The 19961-nt window shown below is 32.1% G+C and overlaps 1 long non-coding RNA gene across 1 annotated transcript in view; it reads left to right on the top strand.

The window, feature by feature from the left end:
- The window catches only part of LOC143192651 (uncharacterized), a 164838-nt gene extending 145420 nt beyond the window's left edge, over window positions 1–19418 (top strand). Inside the window, exon 2 of the long non-coding RNA XR_013004851.1 lies at window positions 19355–19418. This is a non-coding gene — a long non-coding RNA (uncharacterized LOC143192651). The remainder of the gene's footprint in view (window positions 1–19354) is intronic.
- The last annotated feature ends 543 nt before the right edge of the window (window positions 19419–19961 follow it).

Below are 19961 nucleotides of genomic sequence, written 5' to 3'. Positions count from 1 at the left end.
AGGTTTATTTTGTTGGTAATTTAATTTTGTTTATATATCACTAAGTTATATTATTATTTTTGTATTATTTGGGCTCAGAATCGATTTCAAACTGATCAGTTGGTAGTAGTTAAAATAGTATTGTAAATAGATGAATAGGTTTAGGTAGGTATTGAGCTATTTTGTGTGTATAACATACAATAAAATATAAAATACTATAATAGATAGGTTATATAAAGTTATTGTTTATTTTTATTTATATATGAGAACGATTATTATGTTATGTACATAGATTTTGTTTTAAAACTTTTTTGTGTTAAAAATCTAAGTTTGATTATTATTTACTTGTTAGTGAGTTTTTGATTTATTATTTGAGGTCCGTTCAATTCTTTGAGGTTTTCCCTCAATTTCCCCGAATTCCGCCATCACGCCCTGACTTGGTTCTAACGGGACCACCTCGGAAGTGCACTCGAATACAAATAAATTTTGAAAATCGGTCCATAATTGACTAAGAAATCGGCGAAAATTCATTGAGAAAAATAATATACAGTCGAACATAGATCCTTCTCATTTATTGAAGTCAGTTAAAAGTAGTTTATTCTGGTACACATGTCATTTGCATTGCATGTGAAAAGTAATAATATAGTCAGCTAAAAAGTATATTCCAACTGTCATTGTAATTATTTTGTAGCTAATTCTTTTTTGTATAACATTATACTTTATTAGGCTTTACTAGGAACGATAACAGTAACTAACAATAACAAAAGTATTTATTTAATGAGAATGAATAAATGGGTTTATAAAAATATATTAAATTTCTAAAAAATTTATGTATTTTTATCTGTTTTTTGGATATATGTTATATACGACTAGTACTGCAGTAGCTACAGGCTGCATTGTGGTCTGTGAGGCTGCTGATCTGTTTTAAATATTGTTATTACGACTAAGATATCTAAAAATAGGCTTGGGTATTACTTCTACCTGTTTTTACCCTTTTCCTTTCTCATTTTATAACTGGCGCAGTCGGTAGGATAGGGAGATAATAAGGCTGTTCTCTTTTGAATTCTTTCAAATAATCGTAATCAAATTAATTGTCAAGAAAAGAAGACAGCTTAAAGTTGGCTCAGCCATCGTTCCACAGTTACTCGAAGTACTTAGTGCAATTAAGTGGAGTTAGGTCAAAAGTATCGCAAGTAAAGCTGTAAGGACACAATAGGCAGATTAAAGGTACTTAAAGACCTATAGCTATAAACTATTCCAGGTAATAAACATTCAATTTTTGAAAAATACCCCTAGTCCAAGCATTCCCGGCACGCGTATCATAGTTCCAGATGTAAGCCCAGGAAAGGCGCACTAAAGTAGTTTATAAGAATTTGAACAGAAGCTTACAGTTCAGTATCACTTCGAAGATGCTAATCGATCTAATTCGAGATGCTAATTAATTAGTATTTGAGTCAGTTTAGGCGAATTCAATTATTAAAACAGAAAGAAGGCTTTTTATATTATGTAGGTATTTTGATCACTAATATATATTGATTAAAATGTGTAATTTTTGTAACATTAACAACTTTGAATAATTTAATCTATAGGTTAACTTGTATTTATAGCTTTACATTTAGTATTAGTACGTTATTCAGAACATACGGACGCTAATCATGGAACGCTGGAAATTACATTTTCAATATTCATTAACTTTATTGTTCGATTTAAAGGTGTCAGCTAGAGAGTCATCATGAGAAGCCCATCACAAACTTTTGTTTTGATTGATTTAAGCAATTTAAAAGTGGGCTATTTTTTCGGTATGTTATTTTTAAAGACAATGAATTGCAAGACTGAATGAACGAACACTTAGCTATAAAACTCACTTTCATACAGCTTGTCAGTTGACGAATAAACCGCTTCCAGATGAATTTTCAGACAAAAAGAAGTTTTAAAAAAATCGCTACCAAACCAATACCGTTTTATCAACACTATTGTTAGAAAGATCACTATCTATCTAGAGAATATATCGAGATTTGATCCTCTTAGCTTATAAACAATATGACGTCCATCTAGTGGCTGAAAGCTATGTGTGTTTTCAAGGAGATGAATCAATTGTTTGTGTTTCCGATCGGTTTCCTGTCTTCTTTTTTAATCGTAATGTTCTCTAATTTTCCCTTCATTTTTAACGATAATGTGATAAAGCTATCTTCATTTTACAATGATATAGAGATGAACGTAAGAATGAAGTAAATGTAATATTTCTATTGATAAAGTGTTTAGAAGGAAGATATATGTTTTTTTCTCTTCTTTACGTAAATTAAAATTAATATAGTAAAGTTTAGTAAATTAGTTCCGGTTAGTTCAAAAATATCTATTATGAGACAACTTACGTCAAATTATAGAGTTGATAAAATTACATAGAGGTATAAAAAAGTGCAAATAACAATGGAAGTAAAATGCAAAGAAAGATTAAACAAAATCAGAACCCGCCAATCCGAGTTAGGCAGGATATTAAGAGATTAAGATCGAGAATTTATATGAACCGAGATTATTTTGATAAGATTAATGATTATTCCAAAGAATCTAGCGCCCTGATTTGGATAAGAAGGACAAGATTGATTACACTAATCTAGATGCGGTATAAACCAAGACTTTTTCGAATGATACATGGGTACACATAATTTCATCCCTGATATTTCTAACTAAGATTCCTATTAACTACCGAGAACAATAGATCGGAATAGTCCTTTCCACATACTGACCCAATTCTTCTAGGGAAAAAAACCTACCGAACATGTAACAGAGAGAGAGAGAGAGAGAGAGAGAGAGAGAGAACATGTAAATTCCCAGAAAATTATAATTCCCACGGTCAGAGCTCACATCATAGCTCTAGATGCTCGCTTGTTGACGCATCTTACTTCATAAAAATGGCAAAAATGTTCATGTATTGTTCGCTCCACAAGTGCTTTTCTTAATAAGTCGTTAAAATACTTCTTGATAAAGTTCTCAATACTCTAGAAAATCAGACCGTCAAGGAGATCCTGTCGCTTATTATGGACAAATCTTTAATGATCTCTACAACCAATATATATACACATTTTAAGAATACATATTTCAGAAAATTGGAAGCAATCATGGAGGAAAGAAAAGAACAAGAACAGAAAATAAGAAAATACATAGGAAATCATGTTATTGATGATATATTAATTTTTATATAGAGTATTAGATGTTTTTTAAATATCTCGAACAAAGCAAGCGATGTCGATGAAGGCATCTAATGATATGTATATATATATGATATGTGATCAATCTTAAAATGAAAACTAGTTTATTTTAGTAGACCGATAAGAATCTGAAAAACAATATTATGAAGCAATTTATTATACACTTATAGAAATCAAAAATCGACCATACACGAAGCGACATATCCTAATCAAGATTTTATACGTTCGTTTTATTTTGTCGAACAAACGCACATCTATCGGTATTGTCTTTTTAAGATTTACAATAACGTCAAGCGTGAAGGCATCCGAAAGATACATGGTTTCTAAGGATAAGCGACAACTCGGTTTTTTATCTGTCAATAGATATCTCTGTAAACTTCATTTACTTGATAAAATGTCTACTGTTATGGTATGATATCAAATATATGGTTGAGGTCTATTAGAAACTTGTTTTATATTGTTTTGGAGTCAATGACGACATAAGACATGCTTAATATTGTGTTACAACGATCTGTGAGTTGAATATTGAACAGTTAATTAAATTTTAATAGCCTTTATATTATTAGTGATCATAAAAAAGAATTGGTGTTTTGTACATCTTGTAGTAACTATACATTCCTGAAAACTTGATGAAAGTTTCAAGCAAAAAAAATATTTGCAGAAAAAAACAGAAATTACTTTTTTGTGCGTAAAAATCCTATGGAGACAAGTAGTATTCTTATACCGAATTAACTGAAAACTGTATCATTTAATATATATTTTTATCGCTTAAATTCATTCGTCTTAGAGCATATATCTCAAACCGAGTTAAAGCAGATTTTGACTATCTTTAGAGCTGATTATTAATTTGATTATTATTGGTATAATAGTGCTGTACATCGTATGCAGTGACTCGACATCTTTGTTTGATTTTTTAATATTAGTATTGTCGCATTCTTGAATAATACAGAACTAAATTTTAGTTAACATTAATTAAATTTCTCTATATTATAGACATTGCAGATGCGTCATAAATTCAGAGTTAGTGAATTTTAGTTCAGAGTTGAGTTAGTGACAAGATTAGTACTCAAGAGTACAGTATTTTAGGGGTATCGGCCGGCGAGGAAAATATTAATATTTCGATATATCGATTTTTTTAAATATCGAGATTTCTTTGCAACAAGTACGAAAAATATATATATAAAGTATATATCTCCTGTAGAGTATCGATATTTCTAAGAAAAAACTAAAAATAATGATATATTGGTACTCAGAAATAAGGATATTCTTAAAATATTTTATTAACCCTTATAAATATGTATAAATGTTTAAAATTAAGTACCTAAATGTACCACATCTTTAAAATTATGTACCAATTTTAAAGGTTTATTAGGAACAAATAAAACTTTTTTATATAATGTTTAAAAAACATATTTTTTTTTTAATATATCGAAAAACATAGGATAACAAAAATATCGGGATACCGCTCAAAAATGTCGATATCTTTTGAAAAAGTCTCCCGAAAACAGTCGGGTCTATTTAAGCACCTGAAAAGAATCGCGAAATATCTCGATATCCTCAATGGTGAAGTTCTTACTATGACTAGCTAATTGCCATCAAACACGGCCATATTCGAAAATAAAATGCGCCCATATACACTGTCAAAAAGTAGTGATTGAGGAGGATTGATTTGAGGAGGACCAGAATATCGTAAACTATTTCCACTGACCATCAGAAAACAATTCAGACGCTCTGGCAATCTCTTCCGCGAGGAATTGTAGCTGTTTTAAAATCAAATGGTGGTTTAACACCTTATTACTACTATTTTTGATATATTTTAAAGTATCCTTTTACCAACTATGAGTTTATCTGGATTGGGCCTAAAGTTTAATGTGGGCTCCGAACCATGGTCCTCAGCATTAAGCCTACCGATTGACAAGTGACTAACTTTAGAAATCATCCCAGAAGACATCCGGTCTTACCCAGCCTCGTTACTGGCGTGACTTAGATCATTTTCTTTGTCGGATTTTACACTTATTGCCTAGAACAATCACAAATTTTAAACAATCACAAACATAAATTTACGACCATGCCCCAGCAGGATTCGAACCCGCGGCTGTCGCAACAGTAGGAGGACCGCCCCATCGCCTTTACCACTGCGGCTTTAATATTATTTTGTCCATCCTCTATATCTACCGTATTCGTTCCCCTTTCGTTCAACATATATATCCAGACCACTCTACGTTACTGTACTTGTTTCTTAACGGTGTCCTTATCTTTAAAGACTATATACACATTTTTGTAATACTTTTTGATTATGTATATATAATTCTAACAATCGCAGGACCATTTAATGGAAATTCATATCACACTCATATATACTCCCTTGTAATTCCTTATAATATATTTTTATACAATACTTTTGAAAATATTCGCCCCAATTATTGTTATTAAATATTTTAAACAATTTCTTCAGGAGCAATTTTATAAATAATATTAACAATATTTATGACGTACTGGAACAGAGAGGACCCAGAGTTGGAAATATAAAATTACGTGAGACTTCTATTAGCTTCAATCAATGTATTTTATAAACAAAACACTTTTAAATTTAACAGCATATAATTATTCATTTACATAACAAATGCTAGTATAAATATTAACAGGCATATTCTTCATATGAAGCGACATGTATAGGATACGAAAGCGTATTTATTATAATTTATGTGGGATTATTTCAATCAATATTTTAAAACACACAAACGTTTGTTTCGATGAACTTAACATCAAGATAATCATGTAACATATATATGAAGTAGTATATATCTCTTCTGTTCTCAGCATGTCCTAAAGAGTTAGACTGTAAAGTAGTTTTAGACAATAAGTGGGTTAAGAATTATTTTAGTAATCTAAGATTGGTCATCATTATCTTCATAACTGATCACTAATAGTCACTAATTTAGTTTAAATAACGTTTGCTATTATAAATATTCATGATATAATTATTTTGATGCATAATCGATTAATCTTTTAGAAATCTACACATGTGAATATATTAATCTATATGTATATTAAGTTTTTATATATAAAGAAGAAATATTTCAACAGTGAATTACGTTATACTATAGCAATCGAATATGATTGATAATAGAGTTATTTTATCATCAGATTTCTTTAAAAATAGGTTCATACAAATAATTATTCTAAAAATTGGGCCCTCTTGTAAATATGAAAATCTGTTGAATCGGAGAATGCGGTGAATTAAAGCCTGTTTCTCCTGAGTTTTTTTTTATTTGTTAATATACTGATTACCATAATAATTTTAATATTTTATAGTTCAATATCATACTTGTTTCCTGTAAAAAACTTAGAACTGGTTCCCACACAGAAGAAAGAAAAATTATTTGAGAAAGCATTCTTTAAATTTCGACATGTTTTTTTAAATATCAGAAACAATATATCGATAAATTTTTCGCCGATCCAAACACCTAATTTGTGAGTAACGAATCTGTATAAGTGAATCAGTCGTATCGATACGAATAAAAGAGATTCTAACGCAGTTTCTAGCACTACAGAGCTGTCGGCGAGGTTCTCTCAGGCAGGAGAACAAAATCACATATACGAAGGTGGTTCATATTTGAACCATCTTGATGGAGACAATGCTGTTGATGACGCGCATGTATGTTTAGAAGGTCGTGGCTTGAGTATGTGATAGCTAAGTCCTTAAGAACAGTGTGTTTCATACGCGTACTACGACCATGAGTGAACGATAAGTGCGAACCGCCGTAGCGCAACGTATTGTTATTCGTTTTTTAGTGTGGGAAGGCGTTAAAAAGACGGAAATTTTTCTGCGTTTGCGATATCAGTTCGGTACTGAGTGCCTGAGTAGGGCTGCTGTGTTTAAATGGACCTAAGTATTCAAGGATAGCCGCGAAGCCGTCGAGAAGAAGCCGCATGATCGGCGACCGCGAACCAGCATCATACTAGACAACATTCGCCGCGTAGAATAACTCGTTTTGGAAGACCGTAGGATGAATGTTCAAGACATTTCGGCTGAACACGGCATCAGTAATCCGATTCTTCTCCAGGATAACGCGCGCCCTCATACCGCGCATCTCACACTCGCTACAATATCGTAATTAGGGTGGGAGGTACTGGAACACCTCCCCTATGGTCCGGATTTATCAGCCTGCGACTACCACATGTTTGGACCACTGAAAGAAACCCTCGGATGTTAAAAATCCAACACCGACGACGATATAGAGGAGTTCATGCGCACATGGCCGGGTTGCCCAAGGAATTCCTCGATACCGGCATCGAGAAACTTCCGGTAAGATTGACAAAATGCGTAACTAGTGAGGGGAAATACCCAGTAAAACTTTAAATTTTTGTAAATTTTTTCATTAGTAAATAAACGTGCCAAAGTATTTGTCTCGATTCATATTTGAACCACCCTCGTAGACTTTTTTCAAAAGTATATACGGCTTCGTCAAATTTCGCGAACCGTCTGTCTTATTCGTATAGGCACTAGAGGTAAAAACAAATAATAATATAATAAAGGTACCATATCTGAATAGAAAAACGGGTTATATAATAAAAGAGTTTTGTTTTTTAGTTTTATTTTAGAGTCTTCCTCCTGTCCATGCAGCAGCAGAAGTACCGTCCCGTCACCTTGATAACAGCGCCAGCCAAGCCCTCATTGCATATCGAGTACAGCTTGACATTTCATTCAAATTTATTGATATTCTTTCAAATATGACAAATCGATAACTTCTTAATTATTTCTAATTTCATAGTACAAAATATAAAATTATTTTTCCATACACTATTCTGGGGCTACAAACCTTTGCATACGCAGAACAAACCTCCAAAGTATCAGCGGCTTTGAGACCGAATATGAAACAAACAAATAAACAAAATCAAAAACAAACATTATTATATTGACTTAAAAGTCGATATATTAGTCGAAAGTGATCATTGAGGAAAGATATGTCAGCTAAGATATTTTCTGATTGTCGATTAATAGGAATATAACGGATTAGAGAAATTAATGAATAGTACGGAAAGCAACTACTGGAATAGCCTAGATATAACACAGGATCGCATTATCGAATGCGAGATCGAACGAGCGAGCCATCAAAGGTTTGAAATGTCGTAAATCTGTAGTGGTAGACTGAATACCCAAGGAGTTTGTAAAACGAATATGGGCGTCCATAAAACTGTAAATATGTTAGTTCTGCATATAAACTATTGCTATACTAGGTATTTTTTAATTGCTTAGAAGGTCGCGATGATTTGTTAGATAATGAAAACACTATAAGAAAGACCAGTACACGTGGGTGGATAACTCTGCAAAATATTTATATAACCGATAAAAAAAATATCACATTAAATGATATTGATTTATTGGAAAAAGGGAAATGTAAAATATTTGTAAAAAAAATCAAACCGACTTCAAAAAATAAATCAGGAATTTAGTAAAAATTAAAAAATAATCAAACTTAGATCTTTGACACACAAAAGAAAACATTTTGTGAGTTCCTTATTTATTTTTTAAGGTCGGTTCAATTTTTTGGTTAATAAATTACATTTACTTAATAAATTACGCAGTCATTTTATTTAATATTACAATCGGCAAGCCAAATAAAGTGGCAGCTTCTATGAGGAAAAATAGGAATAGAGAAACCATGATTGAAAATAAGAAGCTCTTCAGGTCCCGGGTTCCGCTACCTAGCCTAGGTGACTTGACAAATGTTCTAACTAAACAACAAAAAGTTATCGTCCCCACCAGGAATCGAACCACAACCTCCGTTTGGGAGCTAAAGGTACTAATTATTACACCATAGAAACAGTTGTCTCTACAACATTTCTACGAGGTCTTATATGCAATAGTTAACGCTTAAAAAGCAAGCTGAATGGCTTTTGCATTTGCAATAACATTATAGCCAAATATCTGATTATATAGCCGAAAATAAAACCTTCTCGAACCTAATTTTCGAAGGTTAATAAAACTCAGGACTACCATCTGAAATTACAAGAAGAACAGAATGTTAGAAACCAATTATTAAAGAAATGTAATCCATATATGGCGCCATTGTTGACAGATTCACGTGGTTTTAAAATACCAACTATTAAGTGCATTGCTGTGTGATTTGCTGATGATTACTAAAATGATTTCAATTATTGATATAGAAGTATATTTACTTCTTATAAATAAAAATACTACTAATTCAAATAGTGGTTTGATGAGTATTATAGAAACTAAGGAAAACTACTAACTGAAATGAATGAAATGAATAAAAATAAATTTAAATACTAATGTACAAACATTGACAAATAAAATTAACAGTTGTTTTGTTATATACAAGAGACTTGATAAAGTGAACTCCGATAAAAGGGCTGCTGCCTAAAAGATATCATATGGGAGCCTAATTAGGAAAATGTCGGCACCTGCAAGCTCTCGAAATGGGATTTTTTACACTAGACCAAAAATAATAATGTGCCAATCAATACATCGAATACGAAAGAGAAGTCAGTGGATAGCTATACGAGAGAGAATGTTGACATGAATATTTTTTTTGTGTAGTTTAGATGGTTAAATACATTCTAACCAACAAATAAATGAATAGTATCAATAAAAACAACCTAACGCAAATATTAAATTTTACATTTTTAACATTTTCTTGTATAAGATAACTGTCTTCCATTTAGTATTATTGGGTTATTCCTAATCATGGAACCTATAAAATTGAATTTTCGTTCTTTAGTATGTGTTCGTTTAATTTGAAGAAATCTGCTGATGAAAGCCGTTAAACAATATTAGAAATTAATGGTTTTGTCTGTGTCATATTCTAATTTTTGTTTTAAGATTGAAAGATTTAAAAGTGGCGATTTTTACGTTATAAAATGACAACGAACAACGCGCAAGATCAAAAAAATTCAATCATCATCGAAGTGGCATATTCATAGTCTTGCTGAGCATTTGGTAGAATTAACAAGGTGTGATATACCAGCAACTACTAAAATGGAATGAAATTGTTATTGTAGCTGTTTATTGGTAAAATTGAACATCTAATTGTTGCTGAAATTACCAACAATAATAAGTAACAGGCACAGAGGCAACTCTTGCCTGAAAACGCTTGGCCATACGTTGCAAAAATAGCGAAGGGTACATTATTGCAGTTCGAGCACTCGGCGTATTTAGCAAACATAAAGATTTTTAATTATTACTTCTTCAGATCGATGAAGCATGGCGCGGCTAGCAAACTCTTTTGAAATACTGAAGATGTACAAAAATTTATCGATGTTTTGATCGCTGCCAATATAACATTGTTTATTCGATACAGTACCACCATACTACCAGCGAAATATATATTGTAGCAGTTTTTCTGAATAACGGCCTTTATATAGTGAAAAAATATCATAATGCATGTTACATCATATCTAATATATACTGGCAAATAAATTGATAAGTTTCTTAAAAGATATGTTTCTGTCTTTAGACTTATTGTGTGGGCTGTTTATTATTTCAACAATAAAACCTATTTCAGATAATGTTAGGTAAATAATGTTAATATTATAGATAAATTGAAATTTATGGATGTAAAGTAGTATTTTTCAAAGTAAGTATAAAATATACATTCTGAAAGTAACAAATTTATCACGATTTACGTAAATTCCGACAAAGTTGAGCATTGCAAAAAGTTCACCGGCAATAAAAGGCAATTATAGTTTTGTAATTGTATACTAACAATAGCATTCCTCGTTTTGGAAAAATAAAAATGAAAACGTTAAAATAAAGGACACATTCAAGCTTAGTAACACACAAATTAAATTCCTTAAATACCGGTATACAAAACGAACGTACACACTTCGCCTACACAGTGTTTTCCACCCAGCATTGTTACGCAGCTTGAAGATAAAAGATCAATTCTAAAACAAAGGTTAGCTTACTCACGAACTCTTATCAGATCTGTTATATCCTCGCCATTTCATGATCAAAGGCAATATACATGGAGTCAAGACTTTAAATCTAAAATCAGCTTGAATGTATTGGAAAATGACATGACCGTATTTCTCACATTTTTAGACCGACTATAGATATTTATTTATCAAACCGATCAATTTCAGATTGTATTTTGTGCTTTACATTTTGTTGAATGTTTCGTATGCATTGCAAATGTAATAATATGTAAATAGTTTTACAAATCTTTATTTGCATGGCCCAGTAATGTGTGGGAAATATTATGTTATATTTAGTTATATTAATGTAACAGACAGATGTTCTTTAGGTTGTTTTGTTATTATGTAATACTGAATATGTCGTATAGTTGTTATGTAATTTATTAATATGGTAAGTGTAGTTAAACAATTTAAATTATGAACGCAAATATTTATTAGATCTTTTAATGTGTTCGAATTTTTTTCTTCCTTTTAATGCATAAGTCAGTAGTGACAAATTTTGCATCACAATTCAGATCATTCAATTCAAAATTGGTACAATATATTTGCCTATATTTACCCATAATTCTGGCAACATGATGATACTGTTCCGAAAGAAAGATGTTGGTTTGACAGTGTAGGAATGTTCGTCGGGTCGGTCGGTCGGTCGAAACGTGTGGCTGCCGCTGCGGTTATCTATCAGAACACTCACTACTATTTTTGGAAGGAATTTGCACGGGAACTAAAAACACTGGTTGAATCAAAGTTGTTTATTTCAACTTGCGATTGATACATGTGGTCGATGGGAGGATTGACAGGATATTAGGTTAAGGTGAAGGAAGTACGGTAGCGCTGTGGAAGTGGTACTGTTACAGGGGGACGGTGATAAGAAAAGAGCGAGACGTCGTCGTGATGGCCTTTTATACTCCAGAACTGCATGGTACCAATCCACCGGCGTTGCCAACCTTTGTAGTTGTTGATGGTGAATTGGTGGTGGCCTAAAGGGTCGTGGCGGTCGCCACATAACTCCCCTCCTAGTGGAACAGCCGTGGAACGTACCTATATGTGGTGCAAGTTCCGGAATGCACCCGAAAGTCACGCAAACAAACGCCCGGGGACTGCTGATGAGATGGGGATCCCAACCTGAGCGAGGAGTTTTACGGGATCAGCTGCCATCGGAGCTGTAGCAGGACGTCGTTCGTCTTGAGGCGTTTAGCTTTGTTTGAGGGTACCTGTAAATGTGTTACGTGTCCCGTTTCGTGATGCGAGGGTGCTCATGTGTTGCTGGTATACATGATGGGCTTCTGTGGTTTTCGTCCATCAGGCTAGTCTCGTGGGATGTAGTCGACCACGTGATGTTGATGAGTTCCGTTCCTCGTGCTATCCTTCCATGCACGTGTCAAGCACCTGTCGAGTGGCTTATGTTGAGTTGATTTACCTGTTAGGCACTTTGATCACGTCGGGGTCACCACTTTAGGGTAAATGATGTGGCTCGGTGAATGGAGGTAAATCGAAATGAAACAGTGGTGTTTACATGATGTGACCGTTATTTATTGACAATATAAAAAATTAGAAAAATACAAAGATAAAAAGGATGGCAGCGGAGTTACCTGTTGACGAGGCTTGGGCAGTCGATGGTGGCACGTCTTAACCAAACGAGGGTTGAGCACTGAATGACCGAAATACCCTTCAATAATATCCCAGATAAACGTCTCGGGGTTGCCGCCAGCTATTCGGTGTCGGGTTCCAATTGGCACCCCGCCCGTGTTCAACATCTGGGATTATATTTCTGGGTATTTTGTAGACCGTTATTCCACGATGTAAAATTCGACATGCCTCAATTCGCTACAACAGCAATCTAATCATCGCCCCATTTTAACACTTCTTCGGCATCTCAAAACCTTATTCCAGCGCTACGTGCTATAGCTATATAGATCTGAACAAATGGAACAAATGGTACATGGTACTGGGCTTGATAGAACTGCCCATTCGAGCTGCAACTATGTATACTTGTCAAATTTTTCAACGTGTAGCGACCGTTATAATGTCTGTTACTCGCTATTGCTGATCTTCTTGGTAACTATATATCACACAATTTGTTCAATTTACATATATGGACAGTTACATTGTAGCAACAATTCGGTTTCAGCACTGATTTTTGATTGATGTTGATCAGTGTTTATAAGATTTTAATATTCTGCAACAGTAAATTTCCTATAATTAAAAAATAAGCGTAAGAAAAGTCGAAAATACAATTTTAAGCATTTCGGAATTGGAGACTATTTTGTGTAAATAAATCTGAAAATTATCGAATTCGACAGTTAAGGTAATATTTTAGTTAGGTTGTCTATATTCATATTTCGCAATTGCACGAATAGATGTTGCTGAATAAAATACGTTGATAAAAGTTTCAACTTATCCATGACTGAAGCTGTGTAGTTTCGTGGATACTTAACACAATTTGTTATTTCTCCTAATCCAATTTTATCTCTATCGAGATTCCTCAGACAGATATAACAAACACTAAATTAATCTCAATATGAATTCAATATAGCGTTATATATTTATATAGCGGTTTTGCAAGTTATTTTCATAAATAAAATAATGAAGTATGGCGCTAGTATATAGTTTTCAGCAAAATGTATCATAATATGTATTAAATTAGACAATTTAGAATTAATATTGATAATTTATATGTGTCATTAGGTTACCGAGTAAATAACTACGTTACTTTATCAAATAGTATATTTTATGAAAAGTATATGTGAAAATATTATAAGCGCTTTAAAATTTTGCGACTATTAATAGAAGAATAAACCGGACCGCTGTGAAAACTCGCGTCAAACACAAAAAGAGAAATTAGGTCCATTACAAGTTAAACCGTTGGAACGTTTTTTTTTTATTAATGATCTGCTGTTTCAACTGCAATAAATGAATTGCACTTGCAAAAGTAATCAATAGCTGATAGTTACAAAACATAGTTTGTGTTTGTTATGGCATCAGAAAGGGTTACTTGATACTGTTGGGAAAAATTGGCAAAATTCTCTGAATTCTACGAAAAAATAATTTTTATAACATTATTGTTTGTCCACGTGTCTCAAAATATATATAAGAATATTTTTAAATTCTAGATCACCCGCTGTACTATCCACATATTGCTCCGTCCAACTACTACTTATTACGATCAATAGTATATGACTTATCAGGCCAGGAGTTCAATTCTTTGGAACATTGCAAATAGCTAAATACTGAGATTTCCGTCTTAAAATATGTGAACATGAACTCAAAATTTAAATCAATTGACAATGTAGTAGATGGCTTCATCTACTTATTATAGCAGGCTGTTTAAAATCTTTAAATGTATAAGAATTAATTGAGATCCTTACATTTTTAATTTATATTTACGATAATTTTACTATATTTAATTTATATAGCTCATTCAATAAATACACGTCATCATCATTTATAACCTCAGTACGTCCCAATGTTGCTGCATTAAATTTGGCTTTTGGTTTACAACGTTTTCCGCTTATAATCTATAATTATTATTATTAATGTTTTGAAGAATTTTGCGGATATTTGGCAATAAAAGCTGCCAGTACTAACCCAAATCAAATTTTATAGGCTAATTCAGTTACACTCAGTTTACAAACTGCAATTCTCAATATATTCAATATCATCTATGACCATACTAAAAAATTACTAGAACAACAATCAACGCATTTAATAGGTTTGCTATATACTTTTTTGGATGTGTTTAGGTGTAGGTTGATTAATTTTTGTCGTTATACAAAATTATTATAATTGATGTGGAAAAAATTTTGTGTCATCGATTATCTAGGCACGTATTAATTTGTTTAAATATATCGAACCTTAAAAGCATATAAAATTACACAAAAACAAACGTGTGGTATATCATTAATAATAAAGGATTCCAGCCCACACTTTCAGTTCAAGTCCGAATTAGTTTACTGTGTAGGAATAAAAATAATACAAATGCATTTGAGTTGATTTCTCCCAAGGACGACCACAGCTAACTAACTGTATATGGTTGCCCCATCATGTGCACTTCCTGAGTCATGAATTAGACGTGACGGTGTTGGCTGGGGTCTGGTTACAGATATGCGAAGAATTAAACCGGACATATAACTTTTTAAAACTGCCATTTTCATTAGTTTTTACTAGATTGTATTGGAAATATTTTCCTATATTTCGTTATTTATTATTGGGGGGGGGGGATATTAACATATTTTAGGATGATAAATTATTAATTATAAATACACATTATAATACTTGAAATGCTCAAATAGACATTTGAAGAATTTTATTCTTATTATGTAAATGAAATGCTATAAATTATCGTACTTTATATTTTAGCAATTCTCTTTAGAATGTTTTGTAATTTTTAAAATAACTTATAAAAGCATTTTAGTGGAACATTCACAGAATAACGGTGGTTAAATAAATGGGGCGCTTTTTACTCAGTAAAAACCTAATCAAATATTCTTGTAATTCCAGAATATTATTTTATACATATGTTTTACTACCGAAAAGAGATATAATACAGGAGGTGTTTATGGTGATTTACTTTTTTTGATATATTTTAAAGTATCCTTTTACCAACTAGGGGTTTATCTGGACTGCACGTGCAGTTTAACGTGGGTTCCGAACCAAGGTCCTCGGCATTAAGCTTACCGACTGGCGAGTAACCAACTTAGAAATCATCCCAAAAGACATTCGGTAACCAGGCTGGATAAGCAGCCTGGTTACTGGCGTGACAGGGGTCATTTTCCTTCTCGAATTTTGAACTCTTACCTAGGACAATTACAAATATTAAACAATCACAAACATAAATTTAAATAAATTTACGACCAGCAGGATTGGAACCTGCAACTATCGCAACAGTAGGTGGACGGTCTAATAATTGCATTTAAATAAGAACAGTGTAAAGACTACTAAGTGAAAAAAGGTGTGTTTAGTTGTTAGTGTATATTGGAATATGTTACGATTGCAGCGCTTGTGTTGTCTTTACAGCTGTTCCTCTTCTTTTCTTTTAGTGCAGGTGATCCAAGCGAATTATCGTTCTTCTAATGATTTGCATTATCCGTGAATATTTTGGAAAGAGGACGGATATCATTTAAACATTAAAGAGTGAGATTTAGTGACAGGTACAAGATATACATTTTTGGTACAAGTAATTTCCTTGTATCCTATTTATCCTCTTTTTTGTCTAGGCTCAGAAATTAACAAGAAAATTAGCGCGACAAAGTTCTATGCATACCGATTGATGATTCGTGCCAATTTAGATAATAATATTCTGCAATATCGTCAGCTATTTTATCAATGCATGGTTGATATATGTGCGAACTTTGAAAGTGAGCGATTACGATATGTGGACTGCGTACATTTGCCTGATGCTATCATCAGAATCGTATATGGAACAAATGATATCGATAGCACCGGTACCGCACATATTCTTCCATCATCATATACAGGTAGTCCGCGTCATATGCAGGAATATATTCAACAAGCTGTGACTTGTGTACCTACATACGTTCTACCAAATCTGTTCATCATATTTTCGTGCAATCCTAATTCGAATTAAATTACAATTTTGTTATTATCAGATCAAACATCAATACTTCGCTGTGATATCTCTCCATTTGTGTTAAAACAAAAATTAAAATTGTTATATGCTGTGATGTGATTATCTCAGATATACGATTGCTTCACTTTTTAATAAATAAAACAGAAGACCAAAAATTACTATGTCTGCGTCTGCTGGAGAGTATATTTTTGTTAAGAGTAATAACACCGTAGGTGACCTAATTTCTACACAATTTATAACCAGCAATTCGGGATATTTTATAATATTAATTCATATTATGAAAAGGTCACTTTCTACTACATTAATAAATTCACGCCATTTCCTCATAATCGAGTACCATAAATTTAGACATGCGTAAGATAATAAAAGTTTTAAATTACTAAACTAGTTAATTTACCAGATCATTGGCCTGTCAACGCGGAATATTCTCTCAGACAATGTAATACATTACAGAGTTGGGGATTGCATTCGATGGGAATAGGGCATAGAAATGAACAGTTGAAATACTCATGGAATGTCGATTTTAATTCGGTTACAAGATTGATAATGGTTATTTTTAATATCCGCAAAAATACCATTACCGAAGCGTAATCGAGTTTCGACACAACAAAATGTTAACGCGATTAATTGTGCCAATTCGCCGTTTCCTTTTTCGCTTTAATGTCTGCATTTAATCAATAAAAATATGCCGATACCGGCCAAAATAATGAAGTGAACTTTTTGATGCAGTTGAAAAAAACTTGGGCTTAGCTGCCAGTCAAGTGTATTATCGAATCAATTTATAAACATATATTGGTAGCCATTAATGATTGTGCCTTAAAAGGTAGAAAATATCTAACTCGAAGAGAACAGGTGTTCTATCTTAAACGTTTTTGCTGTAAACTTACGCTACCGATCAAAGGTGTAAATTCTTTAACCTACATTAACCTGTATTAACCTGTATTATATATATATATATATATATATATATATATATATATATATATATAATATTATATATGTAATATTATATATATATATATATATATATATATATATATATATATATATATATATATATATGTGTGTGTGTGTGTATATGTGCGTTTTATGTAGTTATTATTAATTTTTTCAGGCGCTTAAACAAATACAAGAGAAGTTGAATAATATAGACTAGATGACTATTTTTGAAAAATTCCTTTATGACAATTCTACACATTTAATTTACCCGGAATAAAAGTTATTTCTGCAAAAAAATCGATTTAAAAGAAGAATTATCGTTCGAAATAGTCACATTTTAAATCCTCGCTAAAAAGCTCGAAATCTGTAGACCAGCTCGAATCTGATGACGTAAAAGTTTTGGTTGCAATAGACTGTCTATAGGAATGGGAAGAGATCTACATTATTTTAGTATTTGTGTTTTAAATATATCATACATATATCATACATATTATATATATATATATATATATATATATATATATATAATATAGGTTAGTTTTAGACGTTTTATGTAGTTATTATTAATTTTTTCAGGCGCTTAAACAACTACAAGAGAAGTTGAATAATATAGGATAGATTACTATTTCTGAAAAATGGTTTTATGACAATTCTACGCATTTAATTTACCCGGAATAAAAGTTATTTATGCAAAAAAAATCTATTTGAAAGAAGAATTATCGTTAGAAATAGTCACATTTTAAATCCTCGCTAAAAAGCTCCAAATCTGTAGACCAGCTCGAATCTGATGACGTAAATGTTTTGGTTGCAATGGACTGTCTATACGGACGAGAACAGATCTACATTATTTTAATATATTTGTGTTATAAATATATCACTGATACATCGATTATGGGCAAATTTATGTTATTTGTCTTATCTTTTCTATGCACAAAACCCTTTTTTAACCGTGAAATATAAGGTAAATAATCTATATAAAATCGAAGCGCCCCAAATGTACAAATATTGGAATGCAGAAATGATTTTAAGTTTCTAAACTGTAAGTGATGTCAATATTTCATAGCACTTCTGATGAATCTGTAGTATAATATTATTATTAATCAATATTTTTGTAATTTATTACTAACTACAGACATCTATCCTATTGATTACCGTATTTCCAAATTAGATGGATTGTTATAACATCAGTAGGAAATGCAAGCAACTCTTGTTATCGAAACAATTAATATGTGCCTCTTATCTGAAATCCATTTCAAGGTAGAGTCACATATCAAATTGAAGAAAGTTAAAGTCTATATTACAATCCACCTAGATAATGCAGAAAAAGGAGGAATCCATCTTACACCACGAATAAGCTACATATGTAAGTATTAAAACTAAATTATATTAAATAACTAGCTGTCCAGGCAAAGGTTGTTTTGCCATATGAATTATTTCTAGAGTATAAAATTATATGTAATCTATTGAACGTGTGTGAGTATGTAGTTTATAAGTGGAAAAGGCTGCCTTAATTCAAAAAAACGTATTGAGACAATGAAAAAAGTATTGAAAAATATTCGTTTTCTCGCTTATTATTGAATATCTTTTGAATACTTTTTCCTTTGTCTCACTACTTTTAATAATTAAGTCCACAATGGATGAAGTACATGTTGCAGAATCGCGTTGTTTAATATTTATGCAATATCCCTCTTTTCCTTTCCAGAATATAAGCGGATATTGGAGTCATGTGAACGGTGTGTATCAACGATGAACTGGAGTTTAATATTTCTTCTACGAATCACGATTTCTCGTGTAGTTGTTCGATCCCCAACCATGATTCCAGGAACGTCGTCAATAACAGGTACATTGAATCTACGAATATGCCCACCAACAGGTGTTGTATCATGACTAATGACAATAGCGTGATTATCACTCTCATTATATTGTAATTTAGGCCAGTATGATTTAAATAGTTTCGATAATGTATTGTACTCATTTAATAGAGTGTCCAGCTCGACAACGATGCGTTTGGCAAACAATGAGTTAAAGTGATTGTATTCACAGCGTGCATGAAGATGCAGAATTAATAAGGCGAAGGCTGCCCTTAAAATATATTTGTAAAAATATATGCACTACCTTTGGCATTTGCTGCAATGAGCTCACTTTATGATAAATATGACCTTTAATTGAAATGTTGAATTGAATTGTTGACCATATACAGTATTATTTTTACTATTTCTGTTGCTACGAATGATGTTGTTTGGAAACATGAATTGAATGTCCGAATTGATTTCAGAAATATGTTAGAATCTGGATCCGTGCCAAACAAT

Source organism: Rhynchophorus ferrugineus, unplaced genomic scaffold (genome assembly GCF_030347505.1).
Source record: "Rhynchophorus ferrugineus isolate W39M unplaced genomic scaffold, kcgeb_rfMv2 rfM3, whole genome shotgun sequence".
Taxonomy (NCBI): Eukaryota; Metazoa; Arthropoda; class Insecta; order Coleoptera; family Curculionidae; genus Rhynchophorus; species Rhynchophorus ferrugineus.
This window is presented reverse-complemented; position numbering and strand designations above follow the sequence as displayed.